General features: G+C 58.9%; 1 protein-coding gene across 7 annotated transcripts in view; it reads right to left on the reverse strand.

Annotated features, from left to right (window-relative positions):
* GRIK4 (glutamate ionotropic receptor kainate type subunit 4) overlaps positions 1 to 17,134 on the reverse strand; it is a 416,727-nt gene extending 399,593 nt beyond the window's left edge. For all 7 annotated transcript variants that reach the window (XM_078058853.1, XM_078058852.1, XM_078058851.1 and 4 more), the window contains exon 1: positions 17,002 to 17,134. The gene's annotated coding sequence lies outside the window, so the exon portion shown is untranslated. The remainder of the gene's footprint in view (positions 1 to 17,001) is intronic.
* Positions 17,135 to 18,263: the final 1,129 nt, after the last annotated feature.

Consider the following 18,263-nt stretch of genomic DNA (forward strand, 5'->3'; position numbering starts at 1 on the left):
AGGTAGGATTGTTATAGGTACAAACTAGATAATCCAAGGAAAGCCCTTCGCCACTGCCCGATGCTTAGGGAGTGCTCGCAGATGCCTCTGACATTTTCTTTGCCAGACTAACTCCTGCTTGTCCTCTGAAATCAGCTCAGGCTGTATTACAGGTATTGTTCCTCCTCGAGGAAGGCTTCCCTGCTTCCCACGTCTGATTTCCATGTCCTCTCTGTGTCCCCCTGGCTCTGTGCCTTGACTTCCACCTCAGCACATCACGCTGCCCTGATTTATCTATCCAGTGCTCCATCTTCACTACAAAATGCTGAACTCAGGAATGTGTTCCCTGAGAGCTGAACACGGGCCCTGGCATAAAGTTGATACCCACCCCCCAAATAATGAATGAATGAATGAATGAATGAATCAGCAAAACCAGGGCTCACCCCATAAGTCTCCAGACCCCTGTAGAACGTCTCAAAGCATTCAAATCCCAAAAGAAATACACCAGGCCAACTCTGTCTTCGCCTGGGTCTCCAGATACCAGAGAAAACTCCAGTTGAGGGATGAGTCATGCGGATCCACTTGGGAGGGACTAGTGGCTACAGGGAGGCCAAGGCCAGTGCCAGAAAACAGAAGATGCTCATCATGAAGCCAGCGAAATGAGACCAAGGTTGGGGGGTGCGGGGGAGGAGTCCACATTAGAGAAAGAAAAATGAGACAAAGCAAGCAAACCACTGAAGCGGTCAACTGAGACTCGGAAGGGAAGGACAGATTAAATCAAACTTCTGACAGGCAATCGATGGACATTCAATTAACAGTTACAATATTACTAATTTACACAAAATGTCTAAAGAATACCCTTTCCCCCTCCAGGGAGATCTTGATTCAATGCCTCCCAGCGGGTGGGACACTCCCTGCTAACCCTGCAGGGCGACCCTGCCCACGCCCAGGGCAGACCCCACTGGGACAGCCAGATGGAGAGATCCTGGGGTGAAGGGTGGGCCTGGGCAGGTGCACGGAGCAGGGCCCGGGGCTGGGGCGAGGATGTTCAGAGCACATGGCCGGGTCACTTCTGAAAGTGGAGAGGAACCAGCAGAGACTCCAAGAGGCCAAAATCAGAATCAGGCAGGCATCTGAGGGGCCACAGACCCTGGCTCAGCCTTTGGAAGTCCTGCTCCCTGCAGCCCACGGTGCTTTGAAGGCAAAACACCTGCCAGGTGCACTGAAGTCCATCTTCATGCTCAGGGCATCCAGAGGTGGGGCAGGTCTCCATTTTGGGGTACAGGGGAGAGAAAAGGGAAGGTACCCACTCCACAGGGTCACCCCAAGGTCACTGACACAACACTTGGCATGACATGCCCGGGCCAGAACCTCGAGGGCACAGAGTGCTGAAGGAACCAGGCAGAGCTCAATTCTAACGGTGACCTTGGGTAGGCCCCGCACTGCTCTGGGCCTCAGTTTCCCGCTCCACTGAAATGGGACCACACTGGTGCCCACCCCAAGGCTGGGTGAGACTTGGACAGCACATGGCAGAGCGCCCAGTGCAGCGTGCCGGCCGGTGACATCGGGTGTCCCAGCCCTTCTCGGGACAGCACCACAGAGCAGGTGCATGTGGGGGGCAGGGAAGGCGAAGGGAGGAAAACGCCATGCCCCCTTCCATCGTTCCTGACAGATACGTACTGAAAACTCTTGCAAGCACTACCTACACACACAAACCGCAAGTCCCCTCACATTTTCCAAGCCCTCCAAAAGCCCGGCTTTAAGCAAAGCAATTTCCTGAGGAGAGTGTGAGCGCTGTCTCCGAACATGGGCTGGCTCATGATATCCCATCGCTTACACAGCCCTGTTTTCCCTCTTGATCCCATGATGGGCCAGACAGGTCTCAGCATTCCCATTTTATAGATGAGCAAACTAAGTCCCAAAAAGGTTAAATGATTTGCTCAAAGTCACACAGTAGCAGGTCTTGTCTTTTTTAAATTACATTTTTTACCAGCTTATGATGCTCCTGAGACACAAGCAGGACCAATGAATTACAGGGGACAGGGGGGCTGTCTATTGCAGAGGAGAGGAGGTGTAACGATCAGACCTCTCCTCACCCCAAAGGGCTATCCAGCTCCGAGTTCCCTCAACACCCCAGGGCCCTCTCTCCCTCTTCCCACATCCTCAGACATCGTAGAGCCTATGCTGTGTCGCTTCGTTTGTCTGAGGAACTTCTCCCAGTAAGAATCCTTCCCCCGCCCAGCCCCCCAGTGAGGAACCTGCAGGAGCTAAGTCCCCCGGTCTCTCCTCTCCATGAAATATCCTTCCCTGCATCCTCTTCCCACAGGCCATCGACCAATTCATTTGCTCACCATTGTTTTTAAAACTCGACTTTTATTAGCAGTGAAGCATGAGTAATAAATACTAATACACTGTTTGCACTTGAATTAGGCCTGCGTGTCCTGGGACCACAGGGCTATTTGTCAAAGCCAGATTTGCCCCTCCCACCCGCACTTTGTGGTCGGGACACAGGCCCTTCCAAGGTCACGGACTCCCAGGCGCCAAGCAAGAGCGCAGGGGTCTGCTCTGAGGACTCGCACTTGGGGCTCCCTGATTCCTAAGCAGGGCGCTGAACTGCCTGGGAGGAAGGGCAGCTGTGGTAGGGAACGCTAGAACAGCTGGATCCCAGCTCTACTACCTACCAGCCAAGCACCATGAGGCAAACGTGTCCGCATAACCACTCTGAACTTCTGTTTCCTCATCTGTAAAATGGGTCAACAACACTCGCCTCCCAGGGTTGCTGGGAGTATTACATGAACAAGCTGGATATGAAAGCTCCTAAAAGCCAATGTGCACGCAGCGGGGACAGTGGCCGTGAGGGGCATGAGGGAGGAAGGCTTCTCTCTACCAAGAACTGCAGGATACCTGAAATCACCCTCACCTGGTGCCATGGAAGGATAAATGATGGCCAGCACCTTTCCTGGTCCCCTCCCCACTCCCCACAGGGGTCTTACCCGTTTGACATCCAGGCATGTTTGTGGAACACAATTACTCCGCATCCGTGCACGGCTGTCAGGAGCTCGGTGCGGAGCAAAAACGATGTGGTCACTGGTACCCAGGCTGGGCTTTCGACACCTGCCTCTAGCAGCTGTTCTGGGGCTCAGACTCGGCTGGAAGGAGTCGCACAGACGAGGGGAACCCTTCTGACGCGTCTGGGCCCAGCAACTGGGCTCCCAAAGAAGCAGCTCCAGAACCTTGCTCCTCTCTTTGGCACTCAGTGGCCTCACCTCTTTCCACAAACATCCAGAGAGACTCTCCCGCGTGCGGGGCTCTGTGTTAGGGCCTGGGGCCCAGGAGTGGCCGTGACAGCCCAATCCAATCCCTGGCTCCCCGGAGCTCAGGCCCAGTCAGGGGCCTTGAATGGGCCATTACAATGTGGCGTGGGGAGAGCTCCAAAGGGAAGGAGCGCTGGAGGCTTCAAAGCACACAAGACGGGCCTCACTCAGCCTGGAGGAGGCAGCAGGAAAGGGCTGCCCAAAGGAGGAAGCCATGCACAGGAGCGAAGCAAGAGGAGGGGAGGCGGTGGAGGAAGGGGTTCCAAGCAGGGTAAACAGCATGTGCAAACATCGTGAGGCAGAGAGCCAAAGCTGCACTGGGGAACTAGAGTCAGCTAGCTGGGCTCGATGGGCACCTGCTCAAAGGAGGGAATCCCAAAGAGAGGCTCAAAGGAAGGGTCCTCATACTCTCTGCCCTCAGCCAGCCTCCAGTCAAAGGCGGGTAACAGGATCAAGGTACCAGAGATAGACTGAAGACAAAAATCAATCCTCAACAACAAGAACTTGCTAATGTACTTATTACTCTCTTCACAGTGTATATGTCCTTGCTGAGGACTGAGATGTAACAGGAAGGGGCTGAAGGGGTTAATCAGGGCAGGCCTCCCAGAGGAGGTGAGCAGGTTCCTCTGCTATGAAGCTGTCTGCCCCCCAGCACCCTGAATGAAGCCACTGGGCCCTCTTTTTCCCCATCTGATTGGAAGCCTTGGACAACAGTAAGGCTTTATCTGGTTTGCCAGTTGCATATAAACGTGAACACAGTCCTACCTCTCTCCCCCTCGACAAGGCCACACATCCGGGCGGCTTAGTCTGAGTTCGGCTGACTTGCTTCGCCAAATAATACAGGCAACAAAAGCGCCTGGCTTCCCAGCTTCCTCCGAGCCCCCAGCTTTTGGGAAGATGCCCGCATGTGCCCGGCTTCTCCCGGCTTCTCCCGGCTTCTCCTGGCTTCTCCCAGCTTCTCCCAGGGAGCACGGAGTTCTCCGAGAAGATGCAAATCCCCCAGCGCTGGCGGGAGCTAGGGAGGGAATTCGCACTATGCAGAGCAGCTCCCTCCTCCCTCCAACTGCTGGGAGAAATAATGGTTTTTCCGTCCCTCACCTGGCAGGCATCTGTCCTGGAGGCTTTTTACTGAGCACACCATCACTTGCCCCTGGAGCCTCCACACCCCCTCCCCACCGTGCCCCTCGGAGACCCTCCCACCGAGCACACCGGCACTTGCTACTCTTCCGACAGACGCCCTCCTTCTGGCTCCTGCTTCCCACCTGCTTCCATTCTAAGGGCATCTCCAGACTGGGACGAGCACAGCGACTGTGGCTCTTCCGCCCATCGCAGCACCAGCTGCCGCGCCCAGCAGGAGGCCCGCGCGGTCAGAGGGGCAAAGACAACCCAGCCCAGGACGCTCGCCCCCCACCCCCCATTAGGGGACGGACCTGGGGGTCAGGGCAGCACCGGAGGGCTTCATACTCAGCCGAGAAGGCCCGCTCTGCAGTCAGACCTGGCCATGGGCTGGCTGTGTGACACCAGGGTCATTTATGTCCCCTCTCGGAGCCTTGTAAAATGGGGTTTGTTGCAAGGATTGAATGAGAAAATGCATACGAATGATTAGCTCACTGCCTACAATGGGTTCAACAAATATCACCATGCTACTTCTATTAATGTCATTCAGGCCTCCTCTTAGGCATTCTGTCCAGTGACCAGACTCTAGCCATTAGAATTTCAAAAACTTTTAAAAGTGACATATAATGTATGTATTGAAAAGTGCACGCACCTGTAGAGATCAGTGAAATTCCCATACAATCAGTTCAGATGCAGACGCAGAGCATTCCCAATGGTCTGGAGGGCCCCCTCCTGCCCCCTTCCCAGGGTAGCTACTAGCCTGACTTCCATTACCAAATATTACCTTGCCTGGTCTTGAATCTTATATAACTAAAGTCAAGATGGTATCTGCTGAAAGCACCTTATGGGGACGCCTGCGCAGCTCAGTCGGTTAAGTGTCAGCCTTCGGCTCAGGTCATGATCCCAGGGTCCTGGGATGGATCTCCGAGTCCAGATCCCTGCTCAGTGGGGGAGTCTGCTTCTCCTGCTTCCCCCTCTCCCTCTGCCCCCCGGCTTCTGCTCTCTCTCACACTCTCTATCTCAAACAAATAAACAAAATATTTAAAAAAAAAAAAAGAATGAATGAATGAACGAACCTTATGACTTAAGACGCACTTTTAGAGATGTGACCGATTTGTTCCTCCCCAAGCGCTATGAGAATAGGCTCTTTATTGGCCCCATTTTGTTGCTGCGCAGGGGCTTCAGATATGCTAACTGCCAGGTCCAAGGCTCCACAGTCAGTAAGGAGACAGGGACTCATGTTGCCAGGAAGCCCCCTCTTCCAAGAAGCTTGTGTGGATTGCTCAAAGGAGAGTCATCAGCCTGTCCTGCTCTGCCCATTTCAACCTGGACTCGGAGTGTTCATGCAGCCCTAGCCCGGGGGTGCTCCTGACAAGTGTGTGTACTGCCTGTCGTGGGGATGCCTCAGCCTGGCTCTCCTCCATACGCCTCTTGGAGTCACAACTCCCAGAGAGCAGGGCCTGCTTCTGTGACTCATTCCACATCCTGCCCAGGCAGAGGGAGCTGGCTAGAAGCTGGGAAGGGCCCCAGCCACGGTGCGGGAGCATGGGAGCAGGGCACTGGGTCCCCTGCCTTGATAAGAGGCTCCTTGCAAGTCACAGAGGCACGAGACAGAACAAACCAGGGGTCTGGGGAATCCTGACTCTGCAAGCCATGTGACCTTGGGCGAGTTACCTCCCCTCTCGGAGTAATTTCCTCATCTGTAAAATGAGATGGTTGGCCAAAACCTCACTTGACAAATTCATCCTGCCCTGTGCCCGCGGCAGACGAAAGGCAAACTGGGCCCCGTCCCAGGAGCCCACACTCGGCCCCAGACCCCTCTCAACTCAGCCCTGTGGGCACTGTTGCCAATCAGCAGAAATAGGCCCGGTGTGGGGGGGAGGGGGGGGCACTCAGCAGACCCGGCTGACCATGGCCAGCAGCAGGTGGCCAGAGTCCCTGAGGCTCTGCTTCCACATGGCTCCTGATCATGCCCCAGAACCCAGGGCATGAAATATCAAACAGGACCTCCTCTCATCCCCTAGATCCTGGGTCCCTTTTCATGGTCCCCACACAAGGGCAGCCTCTTCCTAGGCTCTGCGCCTGCATTCCCCACATGCCTCCCTACCCACTGCCCTCCCACACAGCTCACTCCACCAGGGTGCACACGGTCCCAGGTCACACTGGGTGTCTGGAGCAGCATCCACGGGGCTCAGGCCCCTGCTCCTGGAGCCCCCCGCCCCAACTCATAGGAGCACCAGCACCCCCTCCCCCGATCTCAGGTCAGAGCTCCTCCCCTGTGTGCACCACGTCTGCTCTCACTAAGACACCCCTGTCCGGTCCTCCACCCCCAACCCTTCATGCCAGGCTCAGCTGGGCTTGAGGACGGCGTGAAGTGCCTCATTACGGGTCACGCTAACCCCCCGATCCAAGGAGAAAATGTCTTTTGAGATCCACACAACTAACTGACTCTTCAGCCGCACCCGTCTGAGTTACAGCAGCCCATCCCAGCTTTCCAGAGCTAGAGCCTCTTTCCAGAGCCGATCCACGGCCTCTGCCGACAAGGAGCTCACGAACGCAGCCATCCATGTCGCAAGTATTTATTGAGCACCTACTATATGCTGGGACTGTCCTAGTCGTTGGGGGTGCAAAGCTGAGAAACAGACACACCCCTGTGCCAGTGGAGCGGTGTCTCGTCCGGGAGATGGACATGATGACCTCTGCCCACCTCCCCGGGCCATCGGTGTGGCCTGACCCTCCCTGGGTGAGCTGCTCAAGTTCCTCCCCTGCCAGGAGCTGGAGGCTGAACAGAGACACCTACTGGCTCCTCGGAGAAGCACAGGCCCCGGAGGAGAAGCCACAGATAGGGAGAAAGGGCAATGCAACAGCTCAGCGGTGAGACCTAGGCAAGTTACTCTAGGGCTCGAGGAGCACCCCTTCTCTCCTGGGTCAGATGGAACAAATAACCCCCACGGGGCAGGGCTGCCGCGGGGTCCAGCGATGACACAGGACAATGGACACGAGGCAAGAGCAACAGCCCTTACGGGCCCGGGAACATGGGACAAAGGTCGGCCCCATCCCAGCAACTTAGGCCCCAGGTCAAGTATCCCCCATCTCGCACCCCTCCCCCCCACCCCGGGCTAACGCCCTCCCCACAGAGGAGCAGAGGGGAAGAGAGAGAGCTTGCCAGCCATGGCGTGGCCTGGCCAGCCTCCTGCTGACGGACGTGCACTCTCTCAGCTGACGGACATGACTCTCCACCACCTACATAGCCCGGTGGCCTGCTTACTTCCAATCCGCACCCCACCTGGCCGGCCGCATGTTCCAGCCTATTCACTTTGGACTCTGGCAGGACTCTCACTTTTCAAAGGCGAATGGGATGGTGCTATTTTAGCTCAAATAAACTGGGGAGCTTTCTCCATCCAGTTGCCCACTCTGTACTCTAGATTTGGGTCACCTGAACTTTCTGGCCCTCTCGGGGCGAGGGGTATCTGCCGCATCATCTCGCCTCAGAGGAGCTCAAAGGAGCAGGTGGTCACCTCGGGCCTCAGCCCCCTGCCCCCAGGACCCAAGGCCCAGTGCAGCATCCGACAGATTCCGTATCTGTGCGGGCACGGTGTACGGGGTCGGTCGTGGGGTGCACGCACCCAGTGCCACCCTGTGGCCGTGCACGGCACCCCAGAGGAATTCCGGAAACGTGCCCTGTGAATGGATGTGGGGCAACCACCTGCACCGGCCTGTGGCCAAGGATCAGGCAACTACCCGCCCATGAGTCCGAGTCTTAGACGTCTCTCCGAGCACCCGCATCATCTTCCCAGCCAGGGGCCTCAGTGTGGGGAAGAGAGTCTTGGACAGAAACCCAGCTAGGAAGAGCCTGAATCCTGGCTTTGCTTCTGCTCATGAGGTACCTTCACAGCCCGAGGACTGGAACAGGAAATGGGGTAGAAGTGCCTTATGGGGTTCCAAGGAGGGGTGCAGAACGAGGACCCATGGGAAGTAGATTTGGCTCAGGATAAAGTAAAACCTTCTGGTATTTTTTGAAGAAAATCACTAGCATTTCCTGAGCCCCTTCTGTATGCCAGACAGCGTGCTGGGTATCCTCACATGTTCCCTCGTTTACAACTGCCTCAGGAATGGTCAAGAGCATGGCCCAGGGAACCAAATTTACAGCCTGGCTCTACCACCTACTAGTGTGTCACCTTGAGCAAGCTACATGACCTCTCTGGGCCTCAGTTCACTCATAGGGTTGGTTGTCAGTAGATCAACTTAATACACACAAAGCATCTAGAACGTAATCGGTGCTCAATAATGTCAGCTCTCAGAAGATGGAGAGGAAGAGGAGGAGGAGGAGGAAGAGAAGGAAGGGAAGAGGTAGCAACTGGGGCTGGATAACTAGCCAGCGGAGATTCCGTGTGTAGACAAGAGGAGAGCGTCAGGTAGGATGCTGAACGAATGAGTTCAAGTTCCTTCCAGGAATAAGATTCTATTTTTCAGTACCCTCCCTGGGTTTCAGTTTTCCCAGCAATAAAATAGGCACTATCATTTCTGGACAAATGCTGCTTCATTCTGTGGAATATTCTCCACCACTGCCTCAGCTATTTGCATGGCCCATGGGTGACTTTCAGAAGGCCCTGGGTGTGTGGACAGAGCCGGAGTCCTGGATCCTGATCCAACCCTTCAACCAAATAACACTGGTTTTCAGCTCATTCCTGAAATTCTGGGAGTCTGAGATGATCATTCCTAGCTGCCCTCTCTATGTCTGAGAGAGATCCTGGGGGCAAGGGCAGAAATCACTAAGAACATTGCAAGCCTTTAAATATGTGACACCCACCAGGAAGCAGCATTAGCAGCTTCAGCATGAGGGCTGATCGTCTGATGGAAACTCAGGAGCAGTGAACAGCTGGTGAGAAACTCCACAACCACCCCCAGAAAAGGACTCCAGAGGGGCCTTCTGGCCCTCCCTACACCGACTCTAGTCTTCTCTACCTCGGAAAACGTCTCTCCTGCCTCCAGAAAGACATGCCCAAATTCCTATCCTGTCACCAACCTTGCTGGGGACATTCTGTCGTGATCTTAGGAATGGAACCAGACCTGGGGAGATGCTGGAGAGATAAATAACCACAACTGTGACAGAAGTGCTCCATCAGATTTCTTCCAGAGCTACCCCATCATGCCTCTGAGAGTCCAAGACCCCAGCAAGATCCCCCAACTGATGACGCAGGCAGCCACGCACGCCAGCCAGCTGGGCCCCAGGGCCCTGAAGGGGATGGTCCGGGCAGGGTGGGGCTGCTGCGACCTCAAGGAGCCACGTGTCCCCTGAGTGCCACCAATCCTCAAACTTCTCAACTCATGAGAGAGTCTCATCTACGGTTCATGGCGTCCACCCCCAGCCCTTGCCTGGATGGCCCGTGTGTGGGAAAAGACTGGCCCATGATTCAGGGCCCACTCAGGAGCTCTGATGAGGGGGGTCTTTCACCGATTCCCCAATATTGCCAGTGACCTCTTTGGGCATAAACAGTATCCTAAAGTTTAACGTTAGTAAGGGGATGAACTAAGATAATATACGGAAAGCACTTTGTGTCGTGCTTGGTACATAATAATAAGTATTTGAAAAATACTCGCTATTATTATTGCCATCAGTGTTGTTGCTGTCAACTCATTTGTCCACTTAACAAATACTTACTGAGTACCTACAACGTGAGCCTACTGCTAGACACAAAAACACGGGCCGTCTCCTTGACCCCGAGGGGCTCCCAGTCTAAGTGTCTTAGAGGGTTAAGTTTGTGTTCCTGGTCAGTGCCAACCCGATTTTGTTTGGATGCCAAGATGGGACCAAATGGATTACTGACATCTCTCTTTGCCTGCCCTCTCGCTCCTGTTGGAGGGCCATGAAGCCCATGGAAAGGGGCATAGTACGGGGAGCCTGGAGCCCTGGGCTGGCGCCCCAGCTTGGCCACTGCCCACCTTGTAACTTGGACCAGGTGGCCACGCCCAATCCCCACCCTCTCACCAGGAACCGAACTGGTCTAGGAGAAACTCTGTAAAGATGAGAATGTAATCGTACTTGTAACCCCAACAACTGTGACCATTCCCTGGGCGCTCAGCGCACCTGCTGAGATTTCCTTCGGCCGCGATTAGCCTCCTCAGCTCCCGGCCCGACAGCTGGAAGAGCCAGGATTTCAGTCCCCTGCAATCTGAGCCGGGTGTGGCCCACCACGGCACCACACAGCCTCTGCTGGAGGGACACGGGTGTCACACTCCGGCCACCCAGAAAGACAGAGAGCAGCCCCCAAAAGGTGACAGCCGAACTACACTCCCGAAACCCGGTCTCCCTACTCAGGAGCCTCTGGGCTGGAGGGCAGCAACTACCCCAGCTGCCCCGAGATGTGCTGCCATCCTCCACGGCTTCTTAAAATTTTCTTCTTTATTAAGTGCGCTTTGTAGTCAACCTCTCACTTACACATCTTAACCTCCTCTGGGCTATTGATTTCTCATTCTATTAAATCCTCCTCTTTAACTCTGGCCCTTAAACTCCCATTCTAAACATGTGTTTACTCCACAGTCACTCTCCCAGGCCGCCACTGTGATGCCCCTGTCCTTGGGGTCACGCCCCCCTGCACCCCCTCCCCTGCCAGGGAGCCTGCCCGCGATTCTGTCCCTGAGGTCGAGTGTGTTATATGCCTGAGATTACAGAGATCACAAAGAGTAAACTGAGGCAGCAAGAAGTAGCCTGGATTCTGAGGGGGGGAGCCCCAGGACACCCCATTCCCGGAAGCCAGAGGCCCCCTCAGACTTCCTGTCCCCTCCTCACCCACCACCTTCCACCAGGAATTTCTCTCTGTAACAAACATTTGTTAAACATGACTTGGAGCCACTTTAATAAGACAAATATTTACTTAGCACCTGCTCAGTGCATGGCACTGGGGCTACTCCTGTGAGCCAGGCTGGAGGGAAGCTCTGCTCAGGGGCCCATGGAGGCGACAGACCCATCGGGGAATAACTTCCAGCACAAGACTGCTCAGCTGCCATCCTGGAGTCCACAGGCCACCCAGGCTCCATCCCCAAATGCTCCCGGCGCCTGCCTCACAGCGCGTCTGGGAACACACTCCTCAGCTTTCCCTCAGGCCCGCTTTCCCTTCTGGCTTCCCTATTTCTGAAGTGGCATCGCCATCCTGCCGAGCCTCCAGGGCTCCAATCTCAAAGTTCTCTGCGACACTTTCTGCTCCCTCATCTGCTGTTCCCAATCTGTCCGCATGGTCTGCTGCTCCTTGGAAATGCCACTCCAATGCACCCCCCTGCTGCCGTCGCCCCCAGCCCTCAACCCCCCTTTGGGCACTCACTCGTCTGCCCCGGATGCTCCGGGTCCCCCAAACCCGATGCAGCAAGCTGAACCTCTTCTCTTTGGCTTTCAAGGTCCTCTTGAATTTGTTAGTTCTGCCCTACCCCTGCCCACCCTGACTCCCTGAAGACAGGACCCCTTCGTCCCACCGCACCCATCACCCAGTCCCCAGGCCGCCCCTGTCCCCCACTCTGCCTGGGCAGCCCTCCTCCCCCGCTAAGTCCTTCCTCCTCCTCACTGAGTTCCAGCCCCATCCGACCGCCAGCGCCCATGGTGGCCAGGGCGCACCCCTGCACCCCTCCTTTTCCCATCCTGTGGTGCATCCTCCTGCGCTCGCCCCCCAAATCCTAAACCTGCTTCGCTGAGGTGCCTCCAACTACCCAATCCCTGCTTATGTAAATGATGGAAGTGTTGAGTGTTCAAAGAAAACCCGTATCAAATCTTTCCATAAGGAGCCTCTCCCTCCCATTTTTAGGCCCATGTACTGGGGAAGGAAGTGGGGTTCTGGAGTGCTCCCTGGACCATGGCGGGACTCAGAGGGGCCCCCTGTGGGCCCCCTTCCCTCATCTGTAAATATGGAGGTGCGCACAAGAGAGCTGGGGTGACTCTGTGAAATGAGCAGGATGTGCAGTCAATACGGCGTTAAATTGATTCTCTCCTTCCTTCCCATGATTTACCTTGGCTCGTACTGGGGCATAAATTGTTTTTTCACGTTGGATTTGTTAAAGGTAAGGCATACCCTATTTTATGTAACCAAACGTTATAATCAAGCAACAACTATTTCTTCCACTCCTACTATAAGCAGGAGCCAACATATGGGTGTGGAGAGCCAGGGCACGCTCGGTGAGGAGCCAAGGACGGAAACTTCCGGCACCAGGCAAAGGCCTTGCTCCTTCCGGGCGGGGAGACAGACAGAGACAGGTGCACACCCAGAGCAGGCAGGGGATGGGAGCTAAACGAGCACCCCAAGACGCAGCGTGAGAGGAGCCCCCTGGGTGGCCTTCACATTGACAAATCACATTCCCCACCCCAAATACAGCCGTGCTGACAACAACCCTTTCAGGCAGGGGAGATGGTCCCCATCTTATAGGTGAGACAAGAGAGGCTCAGAGAGGTTAAGCAATTTGTTCAAAGTCACCCAGAGAGGGACACAGGACAGGAAGCCAGATCTGCCCAACCCTTAGCTGCCGACGTCGCCACCACGTCCTGCTGGGACTGCCGGGTGCGGGGCGTGGGGAGGGCTTCCCAGGCCACACCCTGAAGGCTGCGCAAGTGCGGGTGGGCAGGAGAGAGGAGGGAAGGGCAGGCTGAGGGCGTCACGGCCCCGGTGTGAGGGTGCGCAGAGGGGGCCCGAGGATCAGGTCCAGAGGCACAAAGCGGGGCCACAGGTGGAAGGCCATGAACTCCCAGCTACCACAGGGAACCGTGTCCAGGAGGTGCGGGGGGGGGGGGGGGCGGACACCGAGGCTCCTGAGACCTGGTCACGCATCACAAACGCCATCTTTGTAGGAAAGCAGGGGTGGTAGCAGGCTGCCTGGAAGCGGAGCCCGCGGGCCACCCAGCGAGGAGGCTGTGTCAACATCACCGGGGCTGAGTCGCTGAAGTCCCGCGTGGGACAGCGGCAGTGCGCAAGGTAGGGTCAGGCTGGGCACCAGACGTGCCGGAAGGAACCGAGCGCCAAAGGGATAAGGCGCCCAGGAGTGGGGTGGGGAAGGCGGAGGCAGAAGACAGAGCCTAGGGTCTGCGCTTCCCCAACCAGTGTCTGGGAGAACCTGGAACTTTCTGCCGGAGGCACTCAGGAGGAAGCGCTTGTCCGGGGTGGGACTGGTGGGACAACCCCCCCAACACACGTGCACACACACACACACACACACACACACACTGGTGGGACAACCCCCCCAACACACGCGCACACACACACACACACACACACTGGTGGGACAACCCCCCCAACACACGCGCGCGCACACACACACACACACTGGTGGGACAACCCCCCCAATACACACACACACACACACACACACACTGGTGGGACAACCCCCCCAACACACACACACACACACACACACACACACACACACTGGTGGGACAACCCCCCCAACACACACACACACACACACACACTGGTGGGACAACCCCCCCCAACACACACACACACACACACACACACACACTGGTGGGACAACCCCCCCCAACACACGCGCACACACACACACACACACACACTGGTGGGACAACCCCCCCAACACACACACACACACACACACACACTGGTGGGACAACCCCCCCAACACACACACACACACACACACACACACTGGTGGGACAACCCCCCCCAACACACACACACACACACACACACTGGTGGGACAACCCCCCCCAACACACGCGCACACACACACACACACACACACACACGCCAGAGCAGCCAGTCTAGGGGCTGAGAACGCAGAGCCAAGAATTAGCCAGATCCAAGACCTGGGCCAGGAGTGCGGGCCACCTGCCAGCCCCCACGGGGAGGGGAAAGTGGGGAGCCCACCCTGGAGAACATGAAGACGAACTGAAGCTCGGGATGGGGAGAGGGAGGGCTGAGCAGCAGAGACCTTCACCAGCGACAAGTAGCAGCACCAGAGCACTGGGCCGGGAGTCCGGAGGCCTCCCGTGTGGCCGCAGAGCCTTGGGCGGGTCACCTAAGCTCCCCGGGCCTCAGCGTCCGGGGGATCAGTGATACCTCCTTGGAGGGTGAGAGTGCAGATGAAACGCTTGTAGGGCCTCGTAGAGATCAGATGAAGCAATTCTAAAAAGCATTTGGAAAACGGCGGCGCTCCTCACACACATGAGGGATTCGTACTATGCAGAAGTGACGGCAGAGGCTTTCTTCCCACACACTCCCTGCCACCGCCTGGCCCACACCAGCCGCACAACCACCTGCCCCTGCCCGCCGCTCCCCTGCTTTTCCAGCACTGTCTCCCCTCGCCCAGGACAGGTCCTCCTGCCCTCCTTCCTTCCTTCCATCTGGGTCTGGCTCAGACCAGCTCTCCAGGAGCCCCCCGCATCCCCTCATGAGGGTCCCCACTTCTCACCCACTCCGCCAAAGTTCCCTCTCTGTCCTCAGGGGAGGAAAACCAAACTGGAAAGCCAGACCGAGACGCAGACCCGGGCTCTGGGAAGAACTTTTGATGCTGATGAAAATGTCAGCCAATGATCAAGATGCCTGGGGGGCGAGGCGGGGGGGGGGGGGGATGGAGAAAACAAAGACAAACCAGAATGTCCTCCCCAGCGCCCCTCCACTCACTCCTCCCTCTTCCCCACGAGGCAGGGCCAAGAGCTCTGGGGACCAGCCTTGCCTCTGGTCTCGGGTGGCAGGTCCGGAAGAGGGCTAGGGGACAGAGCCAGCCAGGCGGGCAGGAGGCTGGTGGGCAAGCCCGGACCACAGCTCCCCACGGAAGGCTCGCTCGCAAGAAAGGAACAAAATACGGAAAATTAAACAAACCCAGACACTGTAATGTGTGCATATTAGATTAACTCTCCAAAGGGTCGCGACCTTGAGGAACACATCCAGCCAGTGAGGAAAATAATAAACCTGATTAATGATGAGGCATGGGCTGCAGCTTCACCAAATACAACCAGCCTGATGATGCCCAGTGGAGTTCCTGGGGCTTCCTTCCCGGGCGGGGGGTGGAGGGGGAGCGGAACACAGCCGACCTCCCCAGGCCCCTCGGGCCAGATCACAGGAGCACAGATACTCGGTTAGGGGGGGCAGAGCGGGACCACACTGCTCTTTTAGATGCCCCCGGCCAACCCAGACAGCCTCTATCCCAGGGGAGGGAGGGATGCCATGCTGTTTGCAGGTGCTCCTGGAAGTGTCACTGTCACCCAGGTGACCCGCAGGGAGCTTAAGCGAAGGCAGCTCTCCGTTCCTGGCAGGGCTCGGTACTCCGGTACTCCGGGCCAGTCCCCAGGACCACTGGGTCTGGCCTCTGAGGGGCCCCGGCCATGCCCAGAACTCCCCTCCTCTTTCCAGACAACCCAGGCCCTTGGGAGACATGCCCAGGAGAGCCACTGGAGGGAGGCAGGGAGGTGGCACCTCGTGGCATCACCAGACAACAGCACCAGGAAGAAGATGGCAGCATAAAGTAGAGATGCCAAGAGCTGTGCAGCCAAAGGTCCGGCGGGGGAGAAGCTCAGGCCGCAGTGCCCCACGGCTGCCAGGCAGGCAGGCCGGCCAGAGGGCCCCGGCCCAGCCCCCCACCGCCGCCTCCCCCGCGACCGGCCAACTCTCCCCCGGGCTCCAGCTCCTCGGCTCTCACTTTCTTCAGCTCCAGGGAGCCGGGGAAAGAGACACAGGTGCTCTCCGGGCCTTGAAACCCCTGTCCCAGCTGTCGCCAGCCGGCCCTCCGCCCTGGCCAGGTCTGAGCAGCTCAGCGCTCTGCCAGTCCTCACTGGAGAGAATCTCAATCAGCTCCCCTCCCCCCCTCTCCTCAGCCCCCTCCCCCATCACACGCCCAAATGCAGGTCTCCAGAGTTTCTCCCTCACTTCCCACTCGGGTGAACTAGGGTGAGATGGGTGGGAGCCTCATTAGTCCAGGGAAAGAGGGGCATTTCTGATAGGACGCCGGTCCCCCCGAAGCGAGCCGGCGTGTAGGGTGGGGGTGTGGTGGTGGCCGGAGTCCAGCGCAGGGGCAGGGGGGCAGCGGAGGCAGATGGCAGCGAGCAAAGGGGGAGGGGGCCTCGCGGGCTCCGGGGCCGCGCCGGGATGGGGCAGAGCAGCCGGGGCCGGGCGGGAAGCGGAGGTGACGGCGGCTGGGGGAGCGCGCCGGCGGCGGGCAGGGGCCGGCATCCCTGCAGGGGGCACAGGCAGGGCTGGGAGTTGCACAGGGGAAGGGGAGGACCAGCGCGGGAGGACCGCGAGCCCGGGGAAGGGCTGCGGAGGGAGGGAGACGGGGATGGAGACTGGAGGAACTACGGCAGCGGAGCGATGGGGGTCCAGAGCCCGGGAGACGCAGGGATCCGAGCGCAGGGGACGGGCGGGCTGAAGGCGGGAGAGGAGAGGCAGGGCGCCGGGGAGGCGGTGGGGGCGGGGGGCAGGGAAGGGTGCGGGGCAGCGGCCCCGGGGGGACGGAGAGGCAGAGACGTCAGAAGTAGGGGGGACGGGCGCGGGAGGGGGCGCGCGCGGGGCCCGCGCGGCCGGGACGCGGGGGACGCGGGGGGCGCGGAGGGGGGGCAGCCCAAGGGGCGGGCTGGGGGCGCCGCGGCGGGCCCTGCCCTTACCTGGGCGGCTCCGCACTCCGGGGGCTGAGCTGGGGCCGGGCCGCCGGGCTGTTGTTTTCCGGTTTTCCCTGCTTCCGCAGCAGCCGCGGCGGCCCCAGCGCGATCCGCCGGCAGCTGAAGGCAGTCTGTGTCCGGCCGCGAGCGAGCGGGGAGCGGGCAGCGCGGGAGGAGCGCGGCCGAGGCGCGGGGCGCCGCCCGGCGGCCAGCGCCGGAACTGCGGCGGCCCGCGCACGCCGCCCGGGGGGGCGCCCCTTCGGGGCCCGGCGGCCGGGCAGCCCGCACGCCCCGAGCGCCGGCTAGGGGCCTCGCCCGGCGCGCCCCGGAGCCGAGGTGCAGGAGGAGCGGGGCGGCGGCGGGGCCGGGCGGCCGGGGGCAAACTTGTCGCCGCCCCGGGGGGCCGAGGCCGAGCGGGAGGCGCGGGGCCGGGGCGCGAGGGGCGCGCGCAGCCGGGCGGCCGCGGGACGAGGGGCGGGCGCTGCGGTGTCGCGCCCTCGAGGCGGGGGGAGTGGGGGGGGAACACGGGCGCGACCCGCGCCCTGCACCGCCCCGCGCGAGGGGCAGTCCGCCCCGGCCCCCGGAGTTACAGCCCGGCCGGCTTCGGCGGGCAAAGGGCGCCCCCTGGTGGGGCTCGGGGGAACCGCGCGGGGGACGAGCGTGCCCGGTTGCCGGCGACTGCGGCCCCGCGGCCGCGAAGATGGAGAGCGGGAGGTTTCGTGCGGAGATGGAAGAGCGAATTGTAACCAGGAGGCCGCAGAGACCCCGCGCCCGTCTAGTAGTTCCAGGGCGCTGTTTGATGAATACAAACGTCTTAGGAGGAGCTGTCTCCTCGCGAGGACCCCGAGGCCCGGAGAGGCGCACAGTCCAGCCCGGAGCCCGGGGCCCCAAGTGAGCGAGGTAGCGAGAGGCAGGACCCGGAGGGCAACCAAGCCATCCGACACGCGGTCGGTGCTCGGTTTGCTGGAGCGCAGCTGCCCTCAGGAGGAGGCTGGGGAAGGAGGGCCAAGGCCATGTGAGGTCCGCAAACATTAGTTGCTCTTTTCCACCCCACACGTTGGCCTTGGGCTGACAACGGAACTGATCACAGAGCCGTCTGGTCCTCGGGGCCGCGGCCCCACACCCACAGCCTGATGGGATCCTCCATGAGCGGCTCGTTCTCAGCCACAGCGGTTGGGACTTGGGCTCGAAGGGATTAGAATACTGGTTGGCATTGAACTCCCCAGGGAGGGTTGGCCGCCCGGCCCTTGCCACTTCCCTGCCACCAA

The sequence above is a fragment of the Halichoerus grypus genome, chromosome 11, assembly GCF_964656455.1.
Source record: "Halichoerus grypus chromosome 11, mHalGry1.hap1.1, whole genome shotgun sequence".
NCBI lineage: Eukaryota > Metazoa > Chordata > Mammalia > Carnivora > Phocidae > Halichoerus > Halichoerus grypus.